The sequence below is a fragment of the Mycetomoellerius zeteki genome, unplaced genomic scaffold (assembly GCF_001594055.1).
Source record: "Mycetomoellerius zeteki isolate Tzet28-1 unplaced genomic scaffold, Tzet1.0 scaffold98, whole genome shotgun sequence".
Classification (NCBI taxonomy): domain Eukaryota; kingdom Metazoa; phylum Arthropoda; class Insecta; order Hymenoptera; family Formicidae; genus Mycetomoellerius; species Mycetomoellerius zeteki.
Window position 1 is genome coordinate 2761118 of NW_017258021.1, and position 25958 is coordinate 2787075.

The 25958-nt window shown below is 32.7% G+C and overlaps 1 protein-coding gene across 2 annotated transcripts in view; it reads right to left on the minus strand.

The window, feature by feature from the left end:
• The window catches only part of snu (ABC-type transporter snustorr), a 58725-nt gene that overhangs the window by 20624 nt on the left and 12143 nt on the right, over window positions 1-25958 (minus strand). Inside the window, exon 1 of one of the 2 annotated variants that reach the window (XM_018461025.1) lies at window positions 16749-17087. The exons of the other annotated variant lie outside the window; for it this stretch is intronic. The gene's annotated coding sequence lies outside the window, so the exon portion shown is untranslated. Of the gene's footprint in view, window positions 1-16748; window positions 17088-25958 lie in introns of those variants that run through there. 2 annotated transcript variants of the gene reach the window in all.

Genomic DNA, 25958 nt, shown 5'->3' on the forward strand with positions numbered 1-25958 from the left:
AAAAACGAAATTCTTTTTTTCTGTCGTTACCACGAAAAACAATGTCAAATCTTTCTTCCTCCCTCCCTCCCTCCCACCCCCCTCTCTCTCTTTCTTAATTTAAATTGTAGTTTATATTGATAATATAATTATAAATGTGAAATATTGTAATTTAAAGTCAATATTGTTTAAATAAACATTTCTGTAATTGATAAATAATTATTTACTTTATTTAACTTTTTCTCTTAAGTATTCGTAATTCTTGCACTCTCTTTTCCCTCCAAAATATTGAAAACATATAATTATATTTACCTTAAACGGCGTGTGTTCTTTAATGTTGAAAATAAGTGATACTGAGAATATTTCGAAATAACACTGAATGCGAAAAGTGAATGGCTAATACACTACAATAGTATAATTCGTGTTTGTCCGATATTCACAATTCCCCCACTCTCCTTTACATAGTTCGTGTATATATATATATGTATGTATATTTCATAAATAAACAAACTGGATATATACGAACACCGCGGCCTTAATATCGTGTTGCGAAACACGCATTTTCTGAAGTTTTCACGCATATTTATTCGCTAAATTATCACGCATTGCGTTCGTGAAGGGGAATGATGTGGCAACGTTTTACTGTATGTAATTACTCTGAGTTATAACCGTTGGTATGTATACCCCGTTTCAGACTGTGTAAAAACTGTATCGCGCGTCTGTATCAAAATCGTGAAATATGTATGAGCGCCCTCAGTCGCGCGCGAACAATTTCGCATGTTGCAGACAGCATGAAATTACATCAGGATTCAAATCAGGTTGTAACTGCTTAAAGTATTTAATCAAAATGTAGAAAGTATTGCGGATTCATTATTAATTACCCGTACGGCTGCAATAGAACGGTCATTAAAAATCAATAATTATTAATAGGGAATTTGATTGGATGCACTAGTGCGCACTATAGTATTTATGAAAGCTGTTATTTATTATTTTGAATTTTTTATTTTTTACTTCAGAATAAAATAAAGTATTATCAAATTATCTTACAGATCAAGATTAATATGAAAATCGAGCAAACATTACACTAATTTATTCTGTATAAAGGTAAATTATAAATATTTCGAATTGTAAAATACAAATTTTACTTAACAGCACAACAAAAGATATTGAGGATTTCGTGATTTAATCCATTTTTATATTTATGTTAAACATATATTTTTTATATCAGTTTGTGTACGACAGCTTTAATGTGCATCAGTGCGCACTGAGTGCATCTAATCAAATTCGCTATAAGATGGATTATTATTAAAATCGATTCTGTTTACTGTCATTGATTATCCGATCCTTGCACTGTACGTTTATTAATTCTTTGTAAACCGACGTGCCCTCTTCCATCTTGTAATCTGTTTGCTCGATTTTCATATTAATCTTGATCTATAAGATAATTTGATAATACTTTATTTGATTCTAAAGTAAAAAATAAAAAATTCAAAATGGTAAATCTAATATGGCAAACAGGATTTTAAATAAATAATCTAATTATTATCATAAAACGCGGCTTTAGAGAATTTTTAATTATAAAGTAACATTAAGTTTTTTGTTTTGCTTTATTTAAAGCTCATTAGTAAATACTACGCAAACAGTACTGATTTCTAAATTAACTTTCAAATTCTAATTATGAATCTTTTGATAATAAATTTTTCTTCATTAGAGGTTACCATCCTTTTAAAATTTCACATTTTCACATCGATCAAATTACTTTTTTTTTTTTAATTTAAATTTGGAGGCCAAAATCAAATTTAACAACTCTGAAAACCCTTAGAAGACAAGGTTTCTTAAAAATTTTTTGGCTCAAAGGATTAAAATAACATAGTGATTATATTCTATAATTAGAATCTCTTATCAGATTATTAATCAATTACTTCAGTCTCTCTTCACCTTCAAAACGACATCTACATCTATGTTGACCTGTACTAATGATCAATCTACTTCTTTACTGCAGCGCAAGCGAACAATTATTTCATTAATAACGTTTGCAGATGCAATAAAGAAAATTAAACAATTCATTATTTCTATTAATATTATTTTTTATACAGATATTAAAAAAATAAATAAGAAAACTGACTAATTGATTTTAATATACAAATAATTTATTAAAATTAATTAAAGCGTGCGATAAAATATGTTTCAAAGTTACGAATTAATATTAACTGTGTTAAATTAAAGCGATTTGTGACATCGTCGGTATATGACGTTAATCACAATTTCCTTGATTACTGAAATTATACTTTCTTTGTTGCTGAAAGGAATTATTCATCTTAATAAGATACTAATCGCCAATGATTATACAAGATACACTGCTTTGTAACTTACATGTATTATATTTAATGTAAATAAAATATATTAGTGAATAGAATAATAATATTCCGATTTTAAATAAAAACTGCTACTAATTAGATAATAAATAAAGCTATTGTATATAAAACATAAATTTAATGAATACATTTAAATTTATATATATATATACATATATATATACACTTTTATATATGTTTTTAAATACTAAAATAATATCTAAAACTAATAAATGACTATATCATAATGTAATATGAAATTTGTATTTGATCTACAGAAAAAATTTAATTCATTACTTATATATGCGGGTATTTAATAATTATAGATAATTGTACTGATAAGTTGTCGGTATCACTTGAGGGAATCCATTGCTGCGAGCAAACGATCTTCATCTATGTAGGTCGACGCGCGGTGACAATAATAATCGTTTTTACGATGTTCGAGGATACTGCGAATCTATCGCGATGCATTGCAGCAAACGACTTACAATACCGGACGTGCAGAATATTACGAGAAAGAAAAGGAAAAGACTGGACTGTGGCATTGCGCAACTTTCGCGGCGAATTCAACGTCGTAAGAAAGAACACGAAGACGAATACGCTTCCGAATACGCTAATAATGCGATTGTCAATCGCACGCGATCTTTATAAAATAACAATCGTGTCTGTTCCGATTAAGGGTTATCTTAGATATATAATTCTTGGAATTCACGGCGCGGAGAGTTGTATTTGTGATTTAAGACAGATAAAACACTTGCAGATTTGAATATATATATATATATATATATATACAGTGAATCTCAGAATAAGTGCATGACATATAAAATCATAAAAAGAATTGCATATGGCAATCGAATGAATTTGCACAATTGCCTTCGTGCGTGCGTTGGTAAGAAATGCAGCCACAAATAGTAGCGTTGCAAGAGGCCGATGTGATTCGAGAAATATGCTGTGTTTGCACACCTTTTGACTCTTGCGCATTGATTGTGACGCACAATCATATTAGAGCAGACTCCAGGAATTTTTGCAATGCGAAAACAACATTAGTACCACTAATGTTGAAATAATTCGACGTAACGATGTAATTGGTGTGCTCGTGAAACTCTCGTTTATCCAATAATTATATTAATTGAGATATGATTGCAACATCTAGTGCACATATGTAACGGAAACGAAATTGAGATTGTGAATTAAAGACAACCTTTCTTGTTCACTCTGCTCCTGCGATGTAATTTCGGCGACCGGCAAGGAACTAATTGATGATATATCGCCAACTCGAGCTGCATGTCGTCTAACTTTTCTTACTCTAGATATAAAATAGATTAATACAACCCGTCAGACGGAGAAAATATGAACATGTACATCACACGATTATTACACCACAATTACATCACACATTATGTCACGATTAGCAATGGATTCATTCTCCGATTTCATTTTAGTTTGATTAACAGAGTGTGTCAAAATGCATCTTTAATTTCAACGTTTTGCGAAAGTTATTGTATTTGTCACATTATTGAAAATAATTATTTATAAAATATAAAGAATATAAGGAATAAAAAAAACTCTCGTATATGAAAACATACATCATTGAAATATTTTTCTAATAAATCTTTAATTTAATAAATTTTTTTAAATGAATTATATAAATATTGAATTAAATTTATATAATCATATAAAAGATAAAACTTAATACAGGTATAATATGTAATATATAATATAATATATAACTTGACATACAACATAGTGAATTAAATTAATATCATATGTAATTTCGAGGATTCATATCATTATTTGATTCATATATCATTGTTTATCTCTGAAATGATAATCAGTATCTTCTATCAATAGGAACGAATGAGAATTCTCACTTGAAGCCATTGCTAAGAAATTGCGAATAGGACAAGGATCTTTTACCGATCGGATTGCACTCGCTGCGTAAGCTCGATCTCACTGGGTAATTGTAACGTTGTGGTCAACTTGACGCGCCGTTTGCGAGTGTAATCGTCTCGTGTCTGCGAAAGAAGAAAACCACGTCGCCATTGCAAGCAATCATTTTAACGCGATTAACCTTCGTGTTCCCTTAATAAGTTCGATAAATATAGCTCAGTTACTTTGTAATGTTTGTTCGCTTCATTATCCAATGACAACATTAAAGTACATCACAGAAAATATGAAACAATATATTTCTCGTGCCAGATAAAAAATAATATAATAGATTTTAATAATAATAATAAATTTATAATAATAAACAATTATTTAAGTAATTGTTAATAAATAAAAGTTTAATAGGTGATTTTTTAAAGAATGTTTTTAATTTTGTGTTAAATAAATTTTAGCAGGATACGAAGGTCAATAGTGCAATTATCGTTACCGATTATCATATGTCCGTGATACGAATTTAGATCTGCCTTTGATCGTGGGTGGGCATGATTTGACGTCTCGTTTACGCCCCATGGCTGCGTTTATATCCTGTGAGAGGAAAAACATATTTTCGTCGATGCAAATATTTGAATCTAAAATTAACTTCATCACCCGTTTTGCTCAGCTTCAATCGATGTATACTGATACGTATACGTACATAATGTATAAAGCTTGGTTTAGCTTCATAGTTTTATCATTATCAGAGTACGTGGAATCGAAAATACTTCCAATTTACGATTTATATGGTTTATATAAGATAAAAATAGTTGTACATTTCTTTGTGATAGTAGGTCTTATGTATGACTCATTTCATTAAATTTCCGGCGTTAGTGTTCCACATTGTCCAAGCTGGAGTTGAGAACTTGAAACTTATTCATTTAATGTCACTGAAGATGGGAGAGAAAGGTATGAATACGCCGAAACGTATGAATAAATTGAATTTTCAACACACAAAAACTTGATAACTGCACACCATTAATCGTGCGTGACTCTCATTTGCCCGTTTACTCTTCGTATCATTTCATTAAGTTTCCGGGTTGAGAAAGAGAGAAAAAAGTAGACGATATAGTTCTGATTATTCATAAAATACGTCACTGTGTCTCAGGGTAAAATAAACCTCGGCGCTTGGCAAATCGATTCACCAAGGTTACATTTACTCCCATTTAGACCCTATACCTTCATCGATCCGAGCATATCTTCTTGATATTGGTTGAATTATTATATAGTTGTAGTGTCCAGCAAATAGTGAACGCAAACAAAATCACTGAGGAATATGCAATAATCATAACTGAAAAAATTTATAGCTACAATATATAAATTTATTTTTAGTTATGAAGTTAGTCATATCATATTTCTACGTTACAAGATATAAAAAATTGAAATGAATTATAAATTATTAAAATTATAATTACAATTCGCACGAAAAAACATTTTTTCTCGCGTACATAACACTGGTATATACATAAAGCGACGCCTAAGAAATCCGCTTTGCGTTATATCTATATATTATGAGAACTTTACTGCAACTGTAAATCTTATTGTTATTCTTGAGTAAACTTGTGCGATCGTGTGAACCACCATACTGACGTGACAGTTAAGACTGACAGCAAGATTCGTAGATAGGACCATTGCGTACTCTCGTACTTAATGGTAGCACCACACTGATGTCAGGGTTCAATGTCGCCACCAGTATCACTTAATACTTCATGAGCATAAGACGATGTGGTCATGGTCACGTAAAGACCGCTTATTCATCCGACAGTTCCTCGGCAAACAATCGTGGGGGATAGCATGACTTCTTCGAATAAGCGTGAATTTTCCGTGTTAACTTGAGAGAGTGTCACGTGGAATCACACTTATATGTAAAAGTATACAGCTCGTTAGTTCTTTGTTGTAACGATTTGTAATCTTTTGAGCCTTTGTATAAATTTTATTTGTAAAAGTATAAATCTTACGGCAATTTGCGCGAACTAATAAATTTATTTATTTACTTATGTGTACTATTTTTTCGTTTATAATTGTTGTTAAAATTGCAACATGAAGTTCCTTTAAATATTTCTTTGTGCGTAATAGATTTTTTAATTAACTAATAATTTACATGTAACTCAATTAACGGGTCTTGATTTATTCCTAGAATGTGTCTGACATGGAAATATCATTAACAATTAAACGCATTGCTTAATATATTGTATTATTTCGTAATTTTTAAGCATTTAATCATCTGGTTTGTCAATTCCCGTGGATTTCTTTATTAGATAAATGAACTTTGTTTTTTTTAAAGTAAAAAAGTTTTTTAAATAAAGTTTTATGTATGATATAAACTGTTGATTTATTCAGATATTATCAAGAATTGACATCCTCATCAAACCAGTTTTGTAATTTCCATATTAATATACATATAATATATTTTTATTTTTGAAAAAATGGGTTTTAAAATGTGTATACAAATAAAAATAAAAATACATAAATTCAAATAAAATACATATAATAAATATATATTCTTTTTAATATTATCAAATTACAGAGTCAATTAATTATTGCGTCTTATAAATAAACATTCAATAAGTTGCTCTAATTATCTATCAGCGTAATTTCAGTTAATATATTACTAGTTGGATTTAAAGCGCAAATTTCAGTCGTGTCAAAGATACTCGTGCGTGACGCATTATGAGGCGAAGGATTCGTCCTGTGCGCGTGTCTAATTGACGTGCATAATTTTCACATTAGTCACAGAAAGGTCGTCTGTTGCAGAAAGAGCAGCTACCGTTTAGCTTAGTTAGAACTGCGAATTTATGGCAAATTCCGCGATAGCCACAAACTTTCCGTAATCCGATTAATTCTGTTGATTAATCACACGTTCGTCATCAACACGATTCTTCCATGACATGCATAATTATCATTATGATCAATCACTATGAGCTCGTGACATCGTGATTACAATCGCGTTAAGTACGGGCTGCATTATGTCGTATAATGAATGACGAGATAAACAGGTGCACAGCTCACTATTCGCAAAATGATACTTATACGCCGGTCGTAGATACGACGATCGATTACGTAAATACAGTATTATAAATGCGAGCTTAAGTCGAATCTCATTTATCAGAGTTATATTATTATATCCTCGCGCACTATTTCGTCGAATAATTGCACCTCATCAATTTTTCTCTTTAAATAATTCATTTTGAAGAATTTTTTCTCCCTTTCAAGTTTTACGCGCCGGATGATTATTATAAACGCTCGATTAATAGCGTCGTACAGTCGGTAATTGGTGAGTCGGCGAGAACTCAGGCAATTCTCCATTGTCCGCTTGAGCCAAAAAGGATGGTTGCAAATAAAATTTTATGACGGTCATAATAATGATAAATTAAAAACGCAACCTGCTGGTAAGATATCCACGTGCTGCTATATTCGTATATCTATTGACGTCCTACTACAATATGACGTCAATAGATATATGATCGTAGTACGATAATCGTACTAAGTAGTTAAGGCTCGTAATTCATCAGGCAATTTTATCCCTCGCGCTTGCGCGCAAATTCGTCACGTGAACATTCACTAATGTAGTTACGGAGTTACGAATTTGCTAATGTCAATGGGACCGTCTACGTAATGACGTTTTAGTATTCGAAAATCGAAGTGCAGGATCGTTGCACAATACGACATTCCGCGCGAAGACATGGCGTGTGGAAAGATCAACCTCTTTGTTTTCTGGGCCATGGTCGAAACACGAAACCAAGCAATGACGATCAATGCGAAAATCATTCCCATCGCTTTTCCCACATCTACAACGACAGATTTATTTCGCTTCTCAGAGAGGAAGTAGCGAGGAAGCTTTCTCCTCTCGCGTTCGCCTTGCGTACAACGACGTATCTTGAATATCTTTTTCATGAATCAGTTGGTATCACTAATGATTAGAATCATTCCTCGTCGAATAAATAAATTGTAGGTATATCATTTAAGCGGTAATAATAATAATATTTAATAAATTGAGAATTGAAGATTATACTTTTAGGGATATCTATAATCTTATGCAACGTGGAAATCTCATAAATTACAATAATCGAAAGATCTAAAATCATACGATCCGTTGGAATGTCACGTTGCGAAAATAGAATTAAAATTCCAATTAAAATCCCAATGTTTGCAGAATTGCGTTTATTTTCAATTAAAGCGAAATTACTTGGAAGAGACGCACGTTCTTCAGTGGCGCGCCTATTTTTTGCACGTTGTAATTCACTGTTTCCAATTTTAGCATGCATTATATAGATGAAAAGGCTTAATTAATCTTGCTTGATTTAGAACGTGACCTCATTCGGCACACATTCGATATCGAGTTAAAATTACTCGTTCAATCTTGCTATTTCATTATTTTTTTCTTTCAGTGCTTGCTTGCAATTTTTAGAAACACTTAGCTAATTAAAAAGGAAAAAACTAAATTTATTACTTGATTATGCGTGCGTATATTTTTATCCAAATTTATAATAATTTATAATATAATCCATTAATATAATCCATAAAACGTCGGCTTCATTAAAAATATATCGTGCGAGTGTGTGCATCAGCGATTCCATTATATGTCCTACGTATGAAAACACATGCGATGATTTTAATTATGAAGTCGGCCTTACACATGATGACCTTGAGAGCTTTGCAACAGACATTCAACCCATACTCGTTCCAAAAATTTTGCTGACGTCAGCAATTGACGCTCATTTTGCGATCGATGAGTATTTTTATCATACGCAACTGAACAATATTGAAATTTGATAAACATTTTAATAATGGAATATTCGTTGCTTTATCATTTAAGTTATACTAAATTATATTAAGAATGAATTAAGTTTTAAATTGAATAATATCTAAACGTAACAATTAATAATATGACAATTTTATATCACTTTAAATGCACGTCTAGATTTGAATTAATGTTACTTGAGTGATAGTTATTTATAGGAAACTAACGCATTACTTACGATGTCTTTATATTGGGTCTCTTAAGTTTAATAAACTCTTCAGGTTTATATGAACAGAATCTCGTATTATACGAAAGATTTACAATCTTTGTACAAATAATTATTGCATAATCACTGTTTGCGTTCTTTCCTACCTTTGTCGAATAAAATAGTTTGATAATGCACAACTGTGCTTTTTTTTTAACAGATTTTATAACTCCACATAAGCATTTATAATGCTTATGTAATTAAACGTAATGTAATGACTTATTTTTCAACGCAAGAGTTGCTTATTCGACAACTACTACGTATAATCACCTTTATATCTCACGAGGAAATAAATCAACGACCTAAATTTAATTCGGGTGAAACTTTATGGAGATATATAGAAAGATATAAATCAATATAATGCCAATCCTGAATTACGTCAGAAAACGATTGAATTATATGCCTAAATAAGTCAACTTTCGGCAACTATTTGCAGAAGATACCTGTGTCAACGAATCATTCTCCATAAAACGGATTTTTTTTTCAAATGCGTTAAAAAATATGCATCATCAAAGTTGACAGCATGAATAAATGACAACAATAAATCGAAGAAATTCATCGTTGCGAATTTGCAATTTACACCATTGAGAATTATACTAGCGAGATATTCGAAAAATCCACGAAGTCTCTAGAAATTGTGTCTATAACGACGAATTCGACGATATTCTCCTTTATTATGATATGTTTTACGTTACATATGATCCATGCGCGCGTTGCCTTCTTACGTAAGCGCGACGTTTTGCGGCATTGTTGGTCTCGTCGGCGAAGAAATTGGAGAGGAGCCCACGGAGTTTGGAGAACGTCCGACGTTTCCAATTGTCATCCGCGCAACAGTTGTCGTTGCACCACTTTCGCTATAAAAATCGGCATCCGTGACTGACCTTGGCACATTTCCCAACGTGATCGCGATATCACGTTGTGCTGTCCACGCGAATTTTTGAGCGTGACTCGCGTGACAAGCATCGTGTAGCACTCGACCTTCGCCGGGTCGATTTCTTCGTTCTGCCGTTTCTTTCTTCGTCCCGTAGCGTCGGGCGCGGTTCCGATTTGTCTTCTCGCCGACAACGACGACTTCCTTGCGTAACGCGAATGGAAAAGCCGAAGACACCGTTCACGTTCGCGATTATCTTCCGCGATCGACCGGCTACTATGGATGTTTCTGCAATACGCTTTGATGTTACCAAGACGTATATACTCGTACATTTTTATTTATCGATTTTTTTCATTGCACTAACTTTTAATATTCCATATGAAGTCGAAGAGAGGAATCGATACGCCATTCAAATGAAGTATTTTTATTGTGTCCTGATAATCAAATTCATGCAACTTTCGTTGTACAAGTGCATTTTCGTAATGCGTTCAGTGTCAAAATGCATTCATATAAGCTTCCTTTTATCCTTAGCGTTTTTATCACCGTCGATTTTAATTGCGCAGTCCGTGACCCCGCATCTAGGGATCACGCTATTACAGATCTCTGCGATACTTGGAAAACTTGGCAATTTGTACTTTGAACTGTGATATTTTTCCTATTCTCACGCGATTCTCGCTGAATCTGAACACGAGATCTAGCCATTCTCGATTGATTATAGAACGTTAATGTCATCTGATTGCTTTGTGAATTCTTAATGATAAACAAGCAAAATCTGATAACATTCTATAAAATCTTGTAAGGACGTGAGAATATATTTTATATGTCTAAGATCAGATTTTAGGAAAATTAAAAGTATGTTAAAACAGGCATGTACGTAAGAAATGTGTACGTGTTTAATTATTCAAATGTGTTTAATTCATATATGAAGACTGAAGATATAATAAAATGTCAATATACAATAAAAAAACTTTATTTGTGAATGTCTGTTCAATTCAAAGTTATAAGCTACTAAGCGAATAGTTACGTCAATATCATTTTATCGAGCAAATTAAAAACACTCTTACAAAAAGATAGATTACACTTAAAGGTAGGTATATGCATAATTTCTTGAAAACATAATACGCACGATAGCATCACCTTTTTTTTTCAAAGATTGAAATTATGTTTTGGTATACGAAGAAAAGTTTCATTCAGTTGTTTATTAAATTCGAATTTTTTTTTTCATAGTATGATACATAATTTCCAGTAATTAATAAATAATTGTAAAATATAAAAGAAAGATAATTGTAAACATAATATTATACTTTAAAAAACATATTACTAATAATATATATAATATAATCATAAAATTGATAATACTGTAATTTAGTCATTCACAAAACATGTATGTATATTACAGTAAAAAATTTTGATAAATTTAGTTTATTACCATAATGGTGCGTTAACAAGTAATTTTCTATCAATTATTGAATCTACATAATTTTTGATCTTTAGCCATGACATATATAATACACTTGTTACAGACGTGGTAAATAATAATTTGCGATTTCCAAACAGTAATTAAATTACACAAAAAGGCAAGCAAATTATATTTGTCCGGCGTAATTCTATGATATGTTTTTCACATAATTATCCACATATTAAATAACTTCATTAAATCATTATTGCTCATTAGTACATCGTTAATAATGTACCGTAGCATTATTTAAATAACACTTTTTATAATTTGAAAATATTTTTTTGATAATTTGAACAATGGACGAATTTAAATATATAAGTCAGCAATTAGTAAACGTTTTGCGTCGATTGGACTATGTTTTTTAGGAACTAAAAATAGTTCTATTTTAGAGTGAAGGAAACTTCCAAGTTGCAAAATAAACATTTTGAATGCGTTCAATGATAAGGGATAATGTTTTTTTACTTAGTTTTTGATATTTAATTTTCCTTCTTCTACTTTTTTCTTTCCTTGCAAAAATGAAACATTTTCTTTTTTTGACAGATAAATGTCCAGCTTTTTCTCTTAGGCAGTCCGAAAACTTTCCGATATCTGTATTTTGACGATCCTTTTATTTCTCATTACTGGCTTTTAATGAAGAAAGTTAAATATGGATATTTAGTTCTTAATAGAAAAATTATAATTGATATGCAATTAATAACAGGAAACACGAGACAGCATTAAGAAAAAAGACAAGATAATATTGCAATTCTTTAAATTTGTAAAACAATTTCCCGTGCTGATAGAATCTCGCTCATTTCATACGCAAGTTTGAAACCAAGAGGTTTTTCATGTTTCCTATAAAGAGTTTCCTGAAAATAATACGCATATGTACGGAAAATCGCGCGGCAAAGCGAGAAAGCGAAGGACGAGGACTTGGGTAATCCTCGGGTTTTTTTTTGCGAGAAAGCGTGCGAACTACGCGTTAGTGAGCGTTCCGTTCCGTTTCGTTTCGTCTGTAAACGTTCTTTCGTCCGCAACCGTTTTCAGATAACGCCACCGTTGCTATCGCGCATTCATCCACACAATATTGTATGAATTAACGTCTGCTAGTTAATTTCTCGACTGTTTCGCAATTCGCGTGCCATTAGCAGCGAGCGCGGCAAATTGGAGCATATACCTTTCCCGGTCGCGCTCCTGTCATTATTGCATCACAACCAACGTTCCAATTAGTATCAACATCAGTCTGTCGAGAGATACCGAAGTTTATGGAAGTTTGTCCTTATCCCCACTAATATAATATTGTAATTTATTCATTATTTCTCTAATACGTTACGTATTAATTATTATATAATTTAATAGATTGGATTTTTACATGATAAATCTCTGTGGTGAGCTTTCACAACAAGGATTACATTTTGTTACGACGACAAAGTACACTAAAATAAAAGCGATTAAATATTTTTCGTATGTCAATCTTGATAATCTCCACAGGAAGCATCAGAAGAAAGTTATGGCAGCAAGATGTTACTTTGACCTTACGGGACTGCACATCATGAAAGATGAAACAATACTCTTGCCGCGGGTATGTTTAAGTAACTTGCAGTTTCCTTCTGGTACTGTCTAGAAAGTATATTTCTCTCGGTCTTTCACATCACGGCTCGATATCGTCGTGAGATTTCTTTACGACATTATTATATACACTCGTATATAATATAGCATTCGTCGCTCTATCTCCTCATAATAAAACTGATTAATTAATCTGTCAGAAATTTTATGATGATTAAACGTGTCAGCATTGTACTTAACAAGGTTTAAGTTTTCTTTCAAAACATTTCCTTTTACAAAACATTTAAGCCTATCTACAATGTACTTGTTTCCTGTTTCTTGCTTTGCTATTTTTTACATCTTATCTTTTTGTTTCTTATCCGGTTTTTTTGTTTTATGTCGCCGAGAGAGATAAAAGTTAACGAACTTCGGCAGAAATATATGAAACACGTAGCAAAAAAATACAATTGTTGATAAAACGGTTGCAAAGGGGAAAAAGCAAAAGGTAAAAAGCAAGAAACAGGAAACAATTGCACGGGGAGCACATTGTAGAACAGGCTTTACATAAGAATATTTTTGTAAGAATATTAACTATATATTAAGTATTAAATTAACCATTAAAAAAATCATCACGTCATTAAGTTTTTAAATTTCAAAATCTTAAGCTCTAAAAAATATTGCAGAATTCTTCAGTTTTTGGAAATTGAAAATTTTTAACTTATTTATCTCAAAATACAACCTTTTTTGTTTGTATTTTTTCAAAATCTGATATCTCAAAAGGTTTTAAAAAGAATTTTTTTAAATGTTTCACATGGATTATTCAAGAATGTAACAATATATGTAAATTGCAAAATTTATTAATATAAAGATTCAAGAAAATAACGACTTGAAATAATCAATTTGTGCATAGTGACTTTTTGGAAAAATTCAGAAAAAAATATTATTGCAGCGCAATCTGCGCTACGGGCAAAAGCTTCGCACGGGATCAGTCAGAAATCAGTCTTCCTAGAAATGAGAGATTGGAAATGCTAATGCGTGTGTGAAGATGTGCTCGAAGGCGGTCGTCTGCCTCATTACGTTCGATTTCACTGGCGATGTGTGTTCCGGTATCGTCAAAGCGCGACTCCTGTGTCTTGTATTACGTGAAGCCGACTCGCGCGACGCGAATGTTCCGCAAATTTTCACAATGATTGCATTGTGCACGCACTTATTCAGCACACCATTTTGAATTGAAATTCGGATTCAAACGGAGTCGAATTCAAAAAGATGATGGATTAATATTATGTTGTGTATACATAATATGGTAATGTGGTAATGGAATATGATAATTAACATCTTATTTTCATAAGGAATAGCAATGAAAATAATATATTCTTTTAAAAAAATTGCGTTACTTATATAAATTCTAAAGATGAGAACGAAAGATTAACAGATTAAAGATTAACAGATTAAAGATTCGAATGCAAAATGTGTGAAACATTTAGTTTGACACTAATAGAGATGTTTCCTTTCAAGATTATTTTCCAGTTGTTATTTACAGTTTTTCCTTTTCGTCTCGAACAATTTTACTACAGAATTATTCGATTCACAGTCAGACTGTCAATTGATGCGTCGGAGCGGAACACGAATTTTCCCACGGTTTACTACTTTCTCACATCTCACTCAGAAAAGTTAAACCAATCTAGAGGAAATTTCACTTACAAGATGGCAAATGAAAGATATATATGTCACATGAAATCAAAGAAATTTCATTGATTTGTCGACTTCCATAAAATACGAAAGTCGTCGAGAATATGAGTCTCCAGCGTGTAATTCTTAATTAATCCCGCAGGGTTCTTTTAGATATTACAATTCTTGGCAATTTCCTGTTTTTTTCGACAGAATTATTTCTTCTTAATCCTGGAATGCTATCGATACAGTGATACAGTATTGCTATTGATATATAAATTTTGCGTACAAGGAAATACGATATTTTTAATATATAAATAACACAAGTTTTTCATACATTTCATACTTTTAATGCAAAATATTTATAATCTACATTTTTGTAAACACAAATTATTAACTTCAAAGAAAAAAAAAGAATAAGCACACTATCAAATTCAATTTTGAAATGATATAAAGCATGTAGTATAACTGTATGTGTCTTCATGTATGTCTTAAATAAATTATGTAATAACACAAAATTGCTTAAAAATTAAAATCCTTCATCACATTCTCTATTATAATATTAATCACCAAGAGGTCCAAGTTGATGTAGATATAACGGACAGAATTTTTTCAAATTTGTCTCCGCTTATCCTTATAGCTTTTAGTATAGCAAATTAGATCTCTTCATATTTACTGACGCTTAGCGTCCAGTGATCTCACTCATTTGTAAGTAAAATTTATGTTATATCAATAGCGTTGTAAAGTTTAAATGTATTTTAGGTTGTACTGTTAAGACCTCGATGTAAAGAATAGGATAAACATAACGTGCGTATTAACGTTGTAGATAAATATTCATTCTAAATGTTCTTTACATTTATGAGTACTGTCTATTTAATTATATGTTTCCCGAGTAGAAAATAAGCTAGAATATAGCCAATAATTAGCCAGGAATATTAGTAAATGATAATTAATGAATGATAATTAAATGATAAATATTAAATGATGATATTAAATGATAATTAATAAATGATATAAGAATTCTTATATCATTTATACATTTCATTCTAATTAGAACTTCCGCCTTTCTCACAAAGCCAAAAATTCTGTTGGTTCTTGTTATATGATTAATAGGCACATCATCGGATGAGAAACGACACTTCTTGGCTTTTATATTAGCAATAATAAATCAATAAATTTTAGCTGAATATTTTATATAAAAGTTTCGACATATCCCGACAAATTGGCGATCTGTATATTTTTAAATTATTTTACTTCAGCCAGAAATGATTGGTGAAATCGATGTCAATTGACTAGTGTTATTAACGTCGATCAACGTCAATTTAACTAATCCTCAGCAAACACAGATATAACTGCATAAATAGATATATAACATATAGATATATAAATAGATATATATGTATACATGAATTATGTACTGCATGTTTTACATATCATATTATATTCAGTGTTTGCTGGGTTATTTCTGTAAGAGAATATTAATTAAAATTAAGATTTTGATTAAAGAGATTTTGCCAAAATACATTGTCTTATTTGACAAATTAAGGGTGCGTTCCAAGTTACGCATGAAGCGTATGATGTATCATTTGTCTTTACACAAATTTTGTTGTTTACCGAATAATAAAGAAGGATAAAATGATATATCATGCGTTTCATGTATAACGCACCCAAGTATTTCATAAATTCGTTGATACATCAGCAGGTAAATTTATTAAGGCGGTAATATGTATTATTATTTTAAAAATTAATTACGTTGAGAAGTCTATAAATCACGAATCTTAAGTATAAAATGGTAGCTGAAAAAGTAATAATATTGTGTCTTCGAACATATCAGTCTTAAATCCTGCTTGTTGTCAGGCATGTCTGAAAGATTAATTGTAAAATTTACAAAAGTAGATTTTATGCTTTTTCACATTTTGCGTAACTTTTCTTACAATTAGAGCACAAATTTTGCACCTCATCCCTACCTTTCGCAATTCACGGCAATCCACCAGCTCTTCCTGTTCTCGTCGAAATTTCGCTGAGCTCACGTGTAATTCCAGTTGTAGACCGGCGTAGTTGAGGGACGTAGAGAAGAAGCGATCGGCAGCATTTGGGGATGTTCACCAAGTTGACGTTATCTCGTTCACACACTGACACCCGGATTTAACACGAAAAGCACCGCAAGCAAAAAGACAGAAGCTTCCTACTGCTCGAAGAGACCAACAGAGACAGGGATCAAGTCACAAGTGGGCAGTCGAGGGACAGCCAGCCGATCGATCGAATCGATCGCCGTCCTCCTCCGCGACTTTCGAGTCCTGACGCGAGACTGAAGACTGACTCGAGCCTCGGACGTGGACTCGGGCTGGTCGCGACACTCAATAACGTCGTTACACGCTCGCACCTCCCTCTTCATGGAGTGTCCCGGACGATCTTTGTCTAACTAGTGCTTTCCCTCTGCGGTATGTACTTCTGTTCGCCTTCCCTTCCACCTGTTGCTCCCTCGAGTTTCGCCACGTCGTGCTTGCTCCTCGTCCTTGTCTTCAGCTTCGTCAATTCTCCGCTATGCTTTCCATGCTAATTTTCTCTCTTTACTTTCGATCCGGAATTTCCAGCCGCGGATGATTATCAGCGCGGGTTTTTTCCTGTTAATCGCAGTGCATCGTCCTTTCTTATATTTAGTTTCTTCGACGGATTGTGTTAAACCATGTTGTAGTAACCAACGCGATAAATAGACAGCCGAGCAAAAATTCAGAAAGAAAACCGTTATGTCTTGAAATAAAAAATGTGGTGATTTATCTTCGCCATTTTTGCGAAAGAATATTTCTTTATTTTAGAAATATTTACCAAATAATTGCGCAATAGAGTCAAAGGATTAATTAACTACTGTTCATTCTTAATAATGTCATGCGCAATGTGAAAAATGGATTTTATTTCGGTATATCTAAATCCAAATGGTTATCCGATAATCTTACATGAGATAAAAAATATTTAAACATCTGAGTACTTGATCTGGGTACTCGTCTTCTCAGTGTATTTTGCAGTGATTTTGCTTGTCCGTTCAATGTTATTCGCAATCGTGCGGTGGAGTCGATTCCGCCTTTGAGAGGACTGCGGACGCTTTCGCTCATCTCGACGCTGTAGTTACCTCTTCCCATCACCTGCTGTTCCCTCGCGAAAGGCCGTTCCTCGGCGCACGTCGATCCGGAGATCCGTTTTGACAACGCAAGATCACTTTCTCCGTTCCTTCTGCACTTGTGTCTTCCAATCCCGACCAGTGTTAACTTCCCTTTCTCAGACTTACATATATCAATTTCCTTTCGTAATGCCTGATGCAATTTTGTGTGTCTTTCTCTCTCTTTTTCTCTCTTTCTGGTTTTCTGCCATTATTATTTTATCTTCGCTATTTCTATCTTTGCTTTATGATGTCCCGTTTCTACTTATTGCTTTATAAAGTTTGTATCACGCTTGAGAAATGTTGTTTGATGATGATTATTTCTTTGCAATTCGCACATAACGCGTTTGCAATTTGTTTTTATCCGCTTGCTCAATTTCCGCTCTCAATTTTCCTTCGTCAAAACATGTACATACATACATCCTGCAATTTTTTTGTTTGATCACCGATTAATGGTCTTCTGATGTTGATGTTGTAAATTGGTCAGCGTGAACGATAATGCGCACACTTATTCTATTAGTTTTACAGCCAAGAATTCCTTATTATCTCTACAATTTCCACTTTTGGTGTTTCTTTGGCGAATAATTCAACGACACGTGAGCCCAGTGTTTAGTGTGCAGCATTAGCGAGCAAATTGCAAACGGCAAGGGCACAAGTCACCGACTTCCTGAGCCTATTCACGTTTGGTCACTTCCTGTATTTAATTCGGTGAAACACCTTGCTATGCCATTGTCATCGTCAATAATAAGACACTGAAGATTCTTTCGATGTCGTGCGACATTGTTTGTGCCTAGTCAAGAGAACGCATAAAACGCATGCTGTGTAGCGATAATATAAGAAAAAAATCTACTTTTATTCCTTTTTCTTATTGAGCGCTTATCTTTGAAAATAAAAATTTAATATTTAATTTAATTTTTAATTAAAATTTTTATAATGATTCATACGCTACAGCGTATCGTATGTAAAAATCTTATAAAAAGTTTTTGTTACATGTAAAATTGCTTGCGTATAATGTATGTACATAAAATGGATTACGTTAGATTAGGTAAGCGAGATAATCTATACATGGCGTAATCTAGGCGAATTAATGGATAGATGAAATCCAATTTTCTTCCTGTAGGCGCGAAAAATTCTCTTTCTCCTTGTTCATTTAACAGTAAACGAGGAAACGCGGTGGAAGGTTAACGACCGTGGAAATCACTTAAATTTTATGATTGTGTATGCTTGCGGGTAATATCCCGCAGGTTAGTTAGGTATAACCCGAATAAGCAGCGTCGTGAAATCTGTCAGACGTTGAAACGTCGAAATATAAGCGGAGAACAATTTTCTCCGCTCATCTCAATCAACGCATTGTTTATCGAACAACAGTAAATTGTCAATAAATTTTCGCCGCATCTAATATTATCATTAATGATTGACAACGTCAGATATTAGCTATATATAGAGAACTTGATATATAATTATATATAGAGAATTCTTGATATATAATTAACTCGAATATTTTTTTATATTCACTTTATATTATTTTTTTACTATTTGTATGTGTCACATATTATATTTTCCTTTGACAATAAGAGACTTATGATGTGGTTGAGTCAACAGCTTTTGTTACAAAAATATCGCTTCTTCTAATTTACATTAACTCTTCGTCAGAGTGTTTTCGGTGACTAGCAGATTTGTCGACATTGGCCTCTTCATTATTGCCATCATCATCTTATTGTCGCAATAGGAATATTTAATCTTACATTAATATGAGACTCGTGAAGTCACGAGGACACGTTTAATCATCTTCGTCCATTCGTTAAACAGTTCCTTGCTGCAATCGATTTGAAAGAAATGTCGCACACTGCTACAAGCTGATTCGCTATTCGGCGACCATGGAATCCGGAGAAACACAGTAGACGCTCTTTCAGCGACCTCGATCGCTGCCTGAAATAATTGGCGACTATCTTTTACCCTTTTTTTTATCTCATAATGTTTCGCAAGAAGGTCATCTTAGCGGTGTTTTTATTATATGCAAATTTATATCTTCATATATATGTATCCATTAAAAGCCATTAAAACGGTAAAAATGCAATGAATAATAAGGAGACTTTAGTAAAGCAGAATATTATTCAATTTAGCTTTTTGCAAACGTTTTTTTTTTCATTATTTTTTATATTAAATTACATTGCTAAATAAATATATTGATTATTTTATATCTCTTCAATTCTGAAAGAGATACGTGTGATGAATTGGACTAATTTATAAACGTTACATATATACATTTCTTCGTTGAATAAGCCTGTCATATTTGCTTTATACACATGACATACTTATCACATAGGACTTTGGTATGTATTAAAAAATCCTTCCGTATTTTCAAGAGAAGACCTCTGTTGAAGAGAGATCTTCTCTTGAAAAGTCGTGAATATGATTCTTCGTAAAAATAATTCTTCTCAATGGGTTTGCGAACTGTGACATGATGATTAAATATCGCACCTCGGTTTTTCTCTTGCTCTTCTTAAGCCCAGTTCCACAACTCATGGTTAACTCTTAATCGAGGTTCAATTTGTTTCTCATCTCTTTCTAATTCTAGAATTGGAAAGAGACAATGAATAAGTTGAACTTCGGTTAAGAGTTAACCGTGAGTTGTGGAACTGGGCCTTATCAGCTTTAAATTATTAACGTTGTTGTCTTTCGTGCTAATCTATAATATCAAATCGATAAGAACGTATAACATTTTTTTCTCGCGTCTATTTTTTTATCCACGTTACGTACATTCAAATGCGATTGTTCCCGTGGCAGTCGACAATTTTATTTCAGGTCAAGAAGTAGTGAGTATAACGGTGGTCAAGACGGTCTGCACTTTCCCCAACATTGCGCAACCGTAGCTGCGGCACCTGACGTAATGTGAACCTGATTAAATAACAGGGAGTTATGAATTTTTCTTTTTTTCTGTCGAAAATCAGACTATACACGTTGAGAACCGTACTCGAAACTGACATTCATACATGTGACGTGTGTAGCAATCGGTGTTTCGAAGAAGAAATCGAATCGTTATCATTAGCATTGCTTTTGAATAATGATTGTTATGCTACGTTATAAACAATATAACTGCTATTGCATAAATTAAGTAAGCATAAATTAAAGTTTGTATAATTAACTTCATATAAATACTAAGTTTTCAGTAGCTGTATCCGATGGATTTTCTCAATTTGTGTAAATTGTTCATATAAATTCCATATAATGAAACGAGAGTACAACAGTCTGTTTGTAGGAAAAATGCTTAATAAATCTGCATCCTTAAAAAACTAGTGGCGAAACAAAAAAAATTAAATTGCCATTACTATCGGCGCTAATACCGGTTAAACGACCAGGGGACATTCCCCTGTCATATTTTTCGTAGAGAGAATAATAATTATGCACGCGCAAGGACATATCGCCGGATATCACATAGATTTCCAGACGAACAGGCTCAGATACAAAATTACACGGATTAGTGTGCTTTGCGGAGACTGCAACGATGAAGGAAGTCGCAACGGATCGTCCGCGGCTGGCTGATCGGTAATAATACAACCAGAAATTTGTAAAGCGCGACTTCCGGTTGCATACAGAGCTAGCTCGAGTACGAATGAAGAGAGGTAAAATCTGCGAAAAAAGAAACAGCTGCTGGACCACCGAATTCGCGAATCGCGTCTCATGCGAAAATATATCTTCGTACTGGGATAAAAACTTGATTCTGTCAATTCAGAATATCATTTTATCCTTGTTCAACATTCGGTGAACAACAAGGATGAAATGATACTCGGATTGATACACATTTGGAAAAAATGTGTTGAATTTAACATAAATCGCATGTCCCAAACGGTCCACTCAAATTTTTGAGTTAATTTTACACAAGATGAATATGTTAGAAGGTAACACAAATATTATGTAAGAGAATAAATACAAAGAAAGATGACTTCGACACAGTTTGTAAATAAACCATGAGAACTTTTTTTTTCAGAAAATTAACATTTACGATATGTTAAATTTTTTTAACACATATTTCATTCATTTATCTTAGAATTTACGATTTAAAACACATTGTTTTTATGTTACTTGTTCACTTAATCATAAATTTTATCATTTTGACACTAAGAAATATTAAATATCAATTTTACAAAAAATCTTCTAATAACATAATCACATTATGTTGTATTAACATTCGAATATGTTAAAAAATTCAACACAAACTGTTAACACAAACGTGAGTGGACCGTTTCCAACACAAATACACAAATTTTTTTACTGAGTCGAGTCGAGTTTTGGAACACAATCCTGATGGTTCTCGCATCGCAAAATTACCACGCATCTTACAAGGAAACCTCGCGAGGTGTCAAATTCTGATTTTAATGAAACTTTGTGAACTTATAACTTATATAAAAAGAGATGAATTTAGAAAATATCAGTTGTGACGGAAAAACGGTTTGAAAGGGTGAAATCACCCATTACGTGCACAGCGGTTTTTAGCTTTTTCCATTATATCTCGAAAACTACTTGAGATATCAAAAAATGTTTTATACAAAAGTTTTACAACAAAATTAGCTATATTCATTCGAGTTAATAATACTTTTTAAAAAATTATTTTTTCGAAAATTTTGAAAAATAATTTTTTTTTAATAATTTTGAAACCGCTGTACACGTAAGGGGTGATTTCACCCCTTCAAACTATTTTTCCGCCGCAACTGATATTTTCTAAATTCATCTCTTTATGTAAGCTACAAGTTCACAAAGTTTCATTAAAATCAGAATTTGACACCTCGCGAGGTTCCCTTGTTAGTAAAAAGGATATAACATATTTTTAATAAATAGAAAGTTTAATAGAGAGAGAGAGAGAGAGGCTAAAAGATAAACGAGCAAATTAAAGATGTTCACAATAAACAGTGTGTGTATATGACGTTATAATTCTTCTTCTTCGCGTCATATATATTTCACGCATTTAATTATGAACACTTTTCATTTGCTCGTTTATCTTTTGGCCTATGAAACTTTCTATTTATTATTTTTTAATACGAGTTGTTTTATTACATTCTTTTACGTACTTAATGCTAGAAATAGTATCAGAAAAGGAGTGGATCGTTATACAGGCTTTTATATCTCGTGTGAAACCGAAAGTGGACTGTAATAGGGAGCCGCAAAAGCGGATGCTGCTTGACAGCAGTGGAATTTTTATTTAACGTCAAGCCGAAAAGTGAAAGCGTTTGCGACGATCGCACGGAAAGTGCGTATGCTATTTCGGTATCATTCGACCTTGAAGCAACCATGGTATCACTAATTTTCACATACATATCTCCTCTATCGATAGTATTCATATATGATAGAATTTACAACTTGTCACATCGCTTGACACATCTTTTTGCAATGTTTGTACTGTACGTCGCAATTGCTGACGATGCTGTTTGCGATAATCAATTGATTTCGATTGCGACGTGTCGATGCGATAATCAACCGGCAGAAGAACCGGTACATTCGCCCGCTCTATAAGCGAAAGCACAAGAATTTTATCTCACAGAAGACAACCTTCAACTTGCGCGATTCTGACGAGAGAAGAATACCCTGTCAATATTATAATTTTTGTATATTTGTCACGTTTTACTAGAAAGTTATGCAAAATAAATAAACTATTCGATAAAGATTTCTTTGAAAAATTTTCGTAATTTCTCTTCCTTGATTTATACTAAATTAGAATAATATAGAATTATTTTAAGCTATTACGATAAACGTTAAGAATCTTTATGCCAATATTTAAAATTAATGTTTATGTTAATATTTTTGTTAACTCTTTTAAGAAATATAACAGTTTATAAACTAAATTTATAAACTGTTTAAAATAAATAAAGGTTTAAGACAATATGCATAATAAAAATGGTTACGCAACATATTATGTATTATTTTCTGCAGCTGTATGAGATTAAAAATAAAGTCGTAAACATTAATATATTTCGTACATGTCTTGCGGCATAAACGTGTCTGAATTCAATAGTATCACATTTTTTTAATATACATTTTGGATTACACACGAACAACTGGTGTTGGCTCACATTTGGCAATTCCTTTATATCACGTATCTAGTCGTTTAATGAATTCAATATGCAAGCAGTATTAATGCAAGAGAGTTCCTATATATAAATATATTACGCGAATTGCAAAAATTCAGTTTGATGCCATAAAAGTAATGGGAACTAAAAAACGTTTCGTTATGTATTTCTTGTGTTTTTAGTTGAAAACTGTCAATTAAAAAAATTAAAGAATGCTTGGAGCCATTTAAAAAATAAACGTGTATTAAATCAACATATAGGTATGCATTTGGTTGCGCATTATATACAATATGTATCATATATTAATGACCGAATTATAATAAATATTTCACAAATAATAATTTTGCGAACATATGCGAGACATAATAATTTACATTTTATAATGATTTTCTCGGTGGGTATAGATTTTTCTGTTAGACAAACATTTCCGCGCGTTCGTAGATTATATATTTTAATAAATAAGTTTGACAGCAATATTCATTAAATATTTATGAAAATATTCGAATTCGAAGTCATTATATCAAGGATCCGCGGTATAATACATCTTTGCAGATCCGTTCGCGCAAAAGCGAAAGTCTTCGCTTCGATGCGCATGCATGATGACTATCGGGTCAGGCGACAGCACGCGATCCTCATTACGATCATCGACGAAGACTAGGATCGGTCTTCCCAAGATCTATTCGAGAGACATATATATGTTCTTTTCGTTATCGGTGCAACATCAAACAGCCTTGACCTGTTTTTTGAATTATTTTTTTAAATAATCCCCTTATTATTTTCATATTGTATTTTATATAATAGGCGATTTTCGTATTTTATATAATTGGCAATTTTCATCTGTTTGTTGTCACGTGTTATGTACTTATGCACTCATTATTACGCAATTTGCTACGCAACTTCTTGTTCGATTGAAGTAAATTTCGATCTGATAACTCCTATAAACCGTGCTTACAGGTGTCGAACGATAAGGCGGACAATGTTCGTAAATAAGAAAATATCATGGTATTATCAACGAACCAGGTCGCTAAACGCGGCCGAAGACATGGTGTAGATGTGAAAGCGGTCAGTCCGGCTGCTGCCGGATTACGTAAATCCCAGGAAGAGCGATCAAACGTCTGACGAGAGTACGTACTGTCGGTACGCAACATCGATATTCGGACACACGCGAATTCCATTAACCACGTGCGAATTTAAGGCTGGGATCTCACGTCCGAGATGCGTGGCGTGGCCTCGGAATCTTTCGCGTCTCGGTGACGAAGTATTAACGATACGTGACATAACAAAGTAAGAGAAACTTATCGCGAATACTCACGTAATAACGTGCTTAATGGGCGCGTCCATAATTAAACAAGATTGGTACGTTATTCATGGGGGCGATATAGATTCGAAAGAAAATGTGAAGATTTCCCCGTAATAGAACTTATTAATACTTTGATAGTGTACAAAAACTTAAAATTCTAGCATACTTTTCTATGAAATACATATAGATGTAAAGATACAAGTTGTTTGAACCGCAATTATCATCGATCGTATGAAAAGTAAGCCATTTGCATTTAGCGCTGCAAGTATTTGTATTTTAATATTATATAATTTTTTAACGACTGATGCAAGAAGTAAAACGTGTTCTTTTTATTAATTTACAATCGCATATGACTCATGATATTCGTTAATTTTTTAATCATTTTCGGAGAACGTGACAAAACAAACAACTGCGACAGGTTACTTTTTTAAACTGATCTGTTGGACCGATACTCATCGTGAAAATACGATCGACGTGCCAACGTTCGTTAAACAAAGGCGCGTAACAAATTATATCTGTTGCGTCATTAAATTAATATGCGTGTGTAATCTTTAAACCAGCATATCTCGCACCGTATCATTATGATCATGTCGACGAGTTTGACATTATAGCTGACTGGCAATTAACTGAACAAACAAACGCCCTCTTTTAAACATTATAA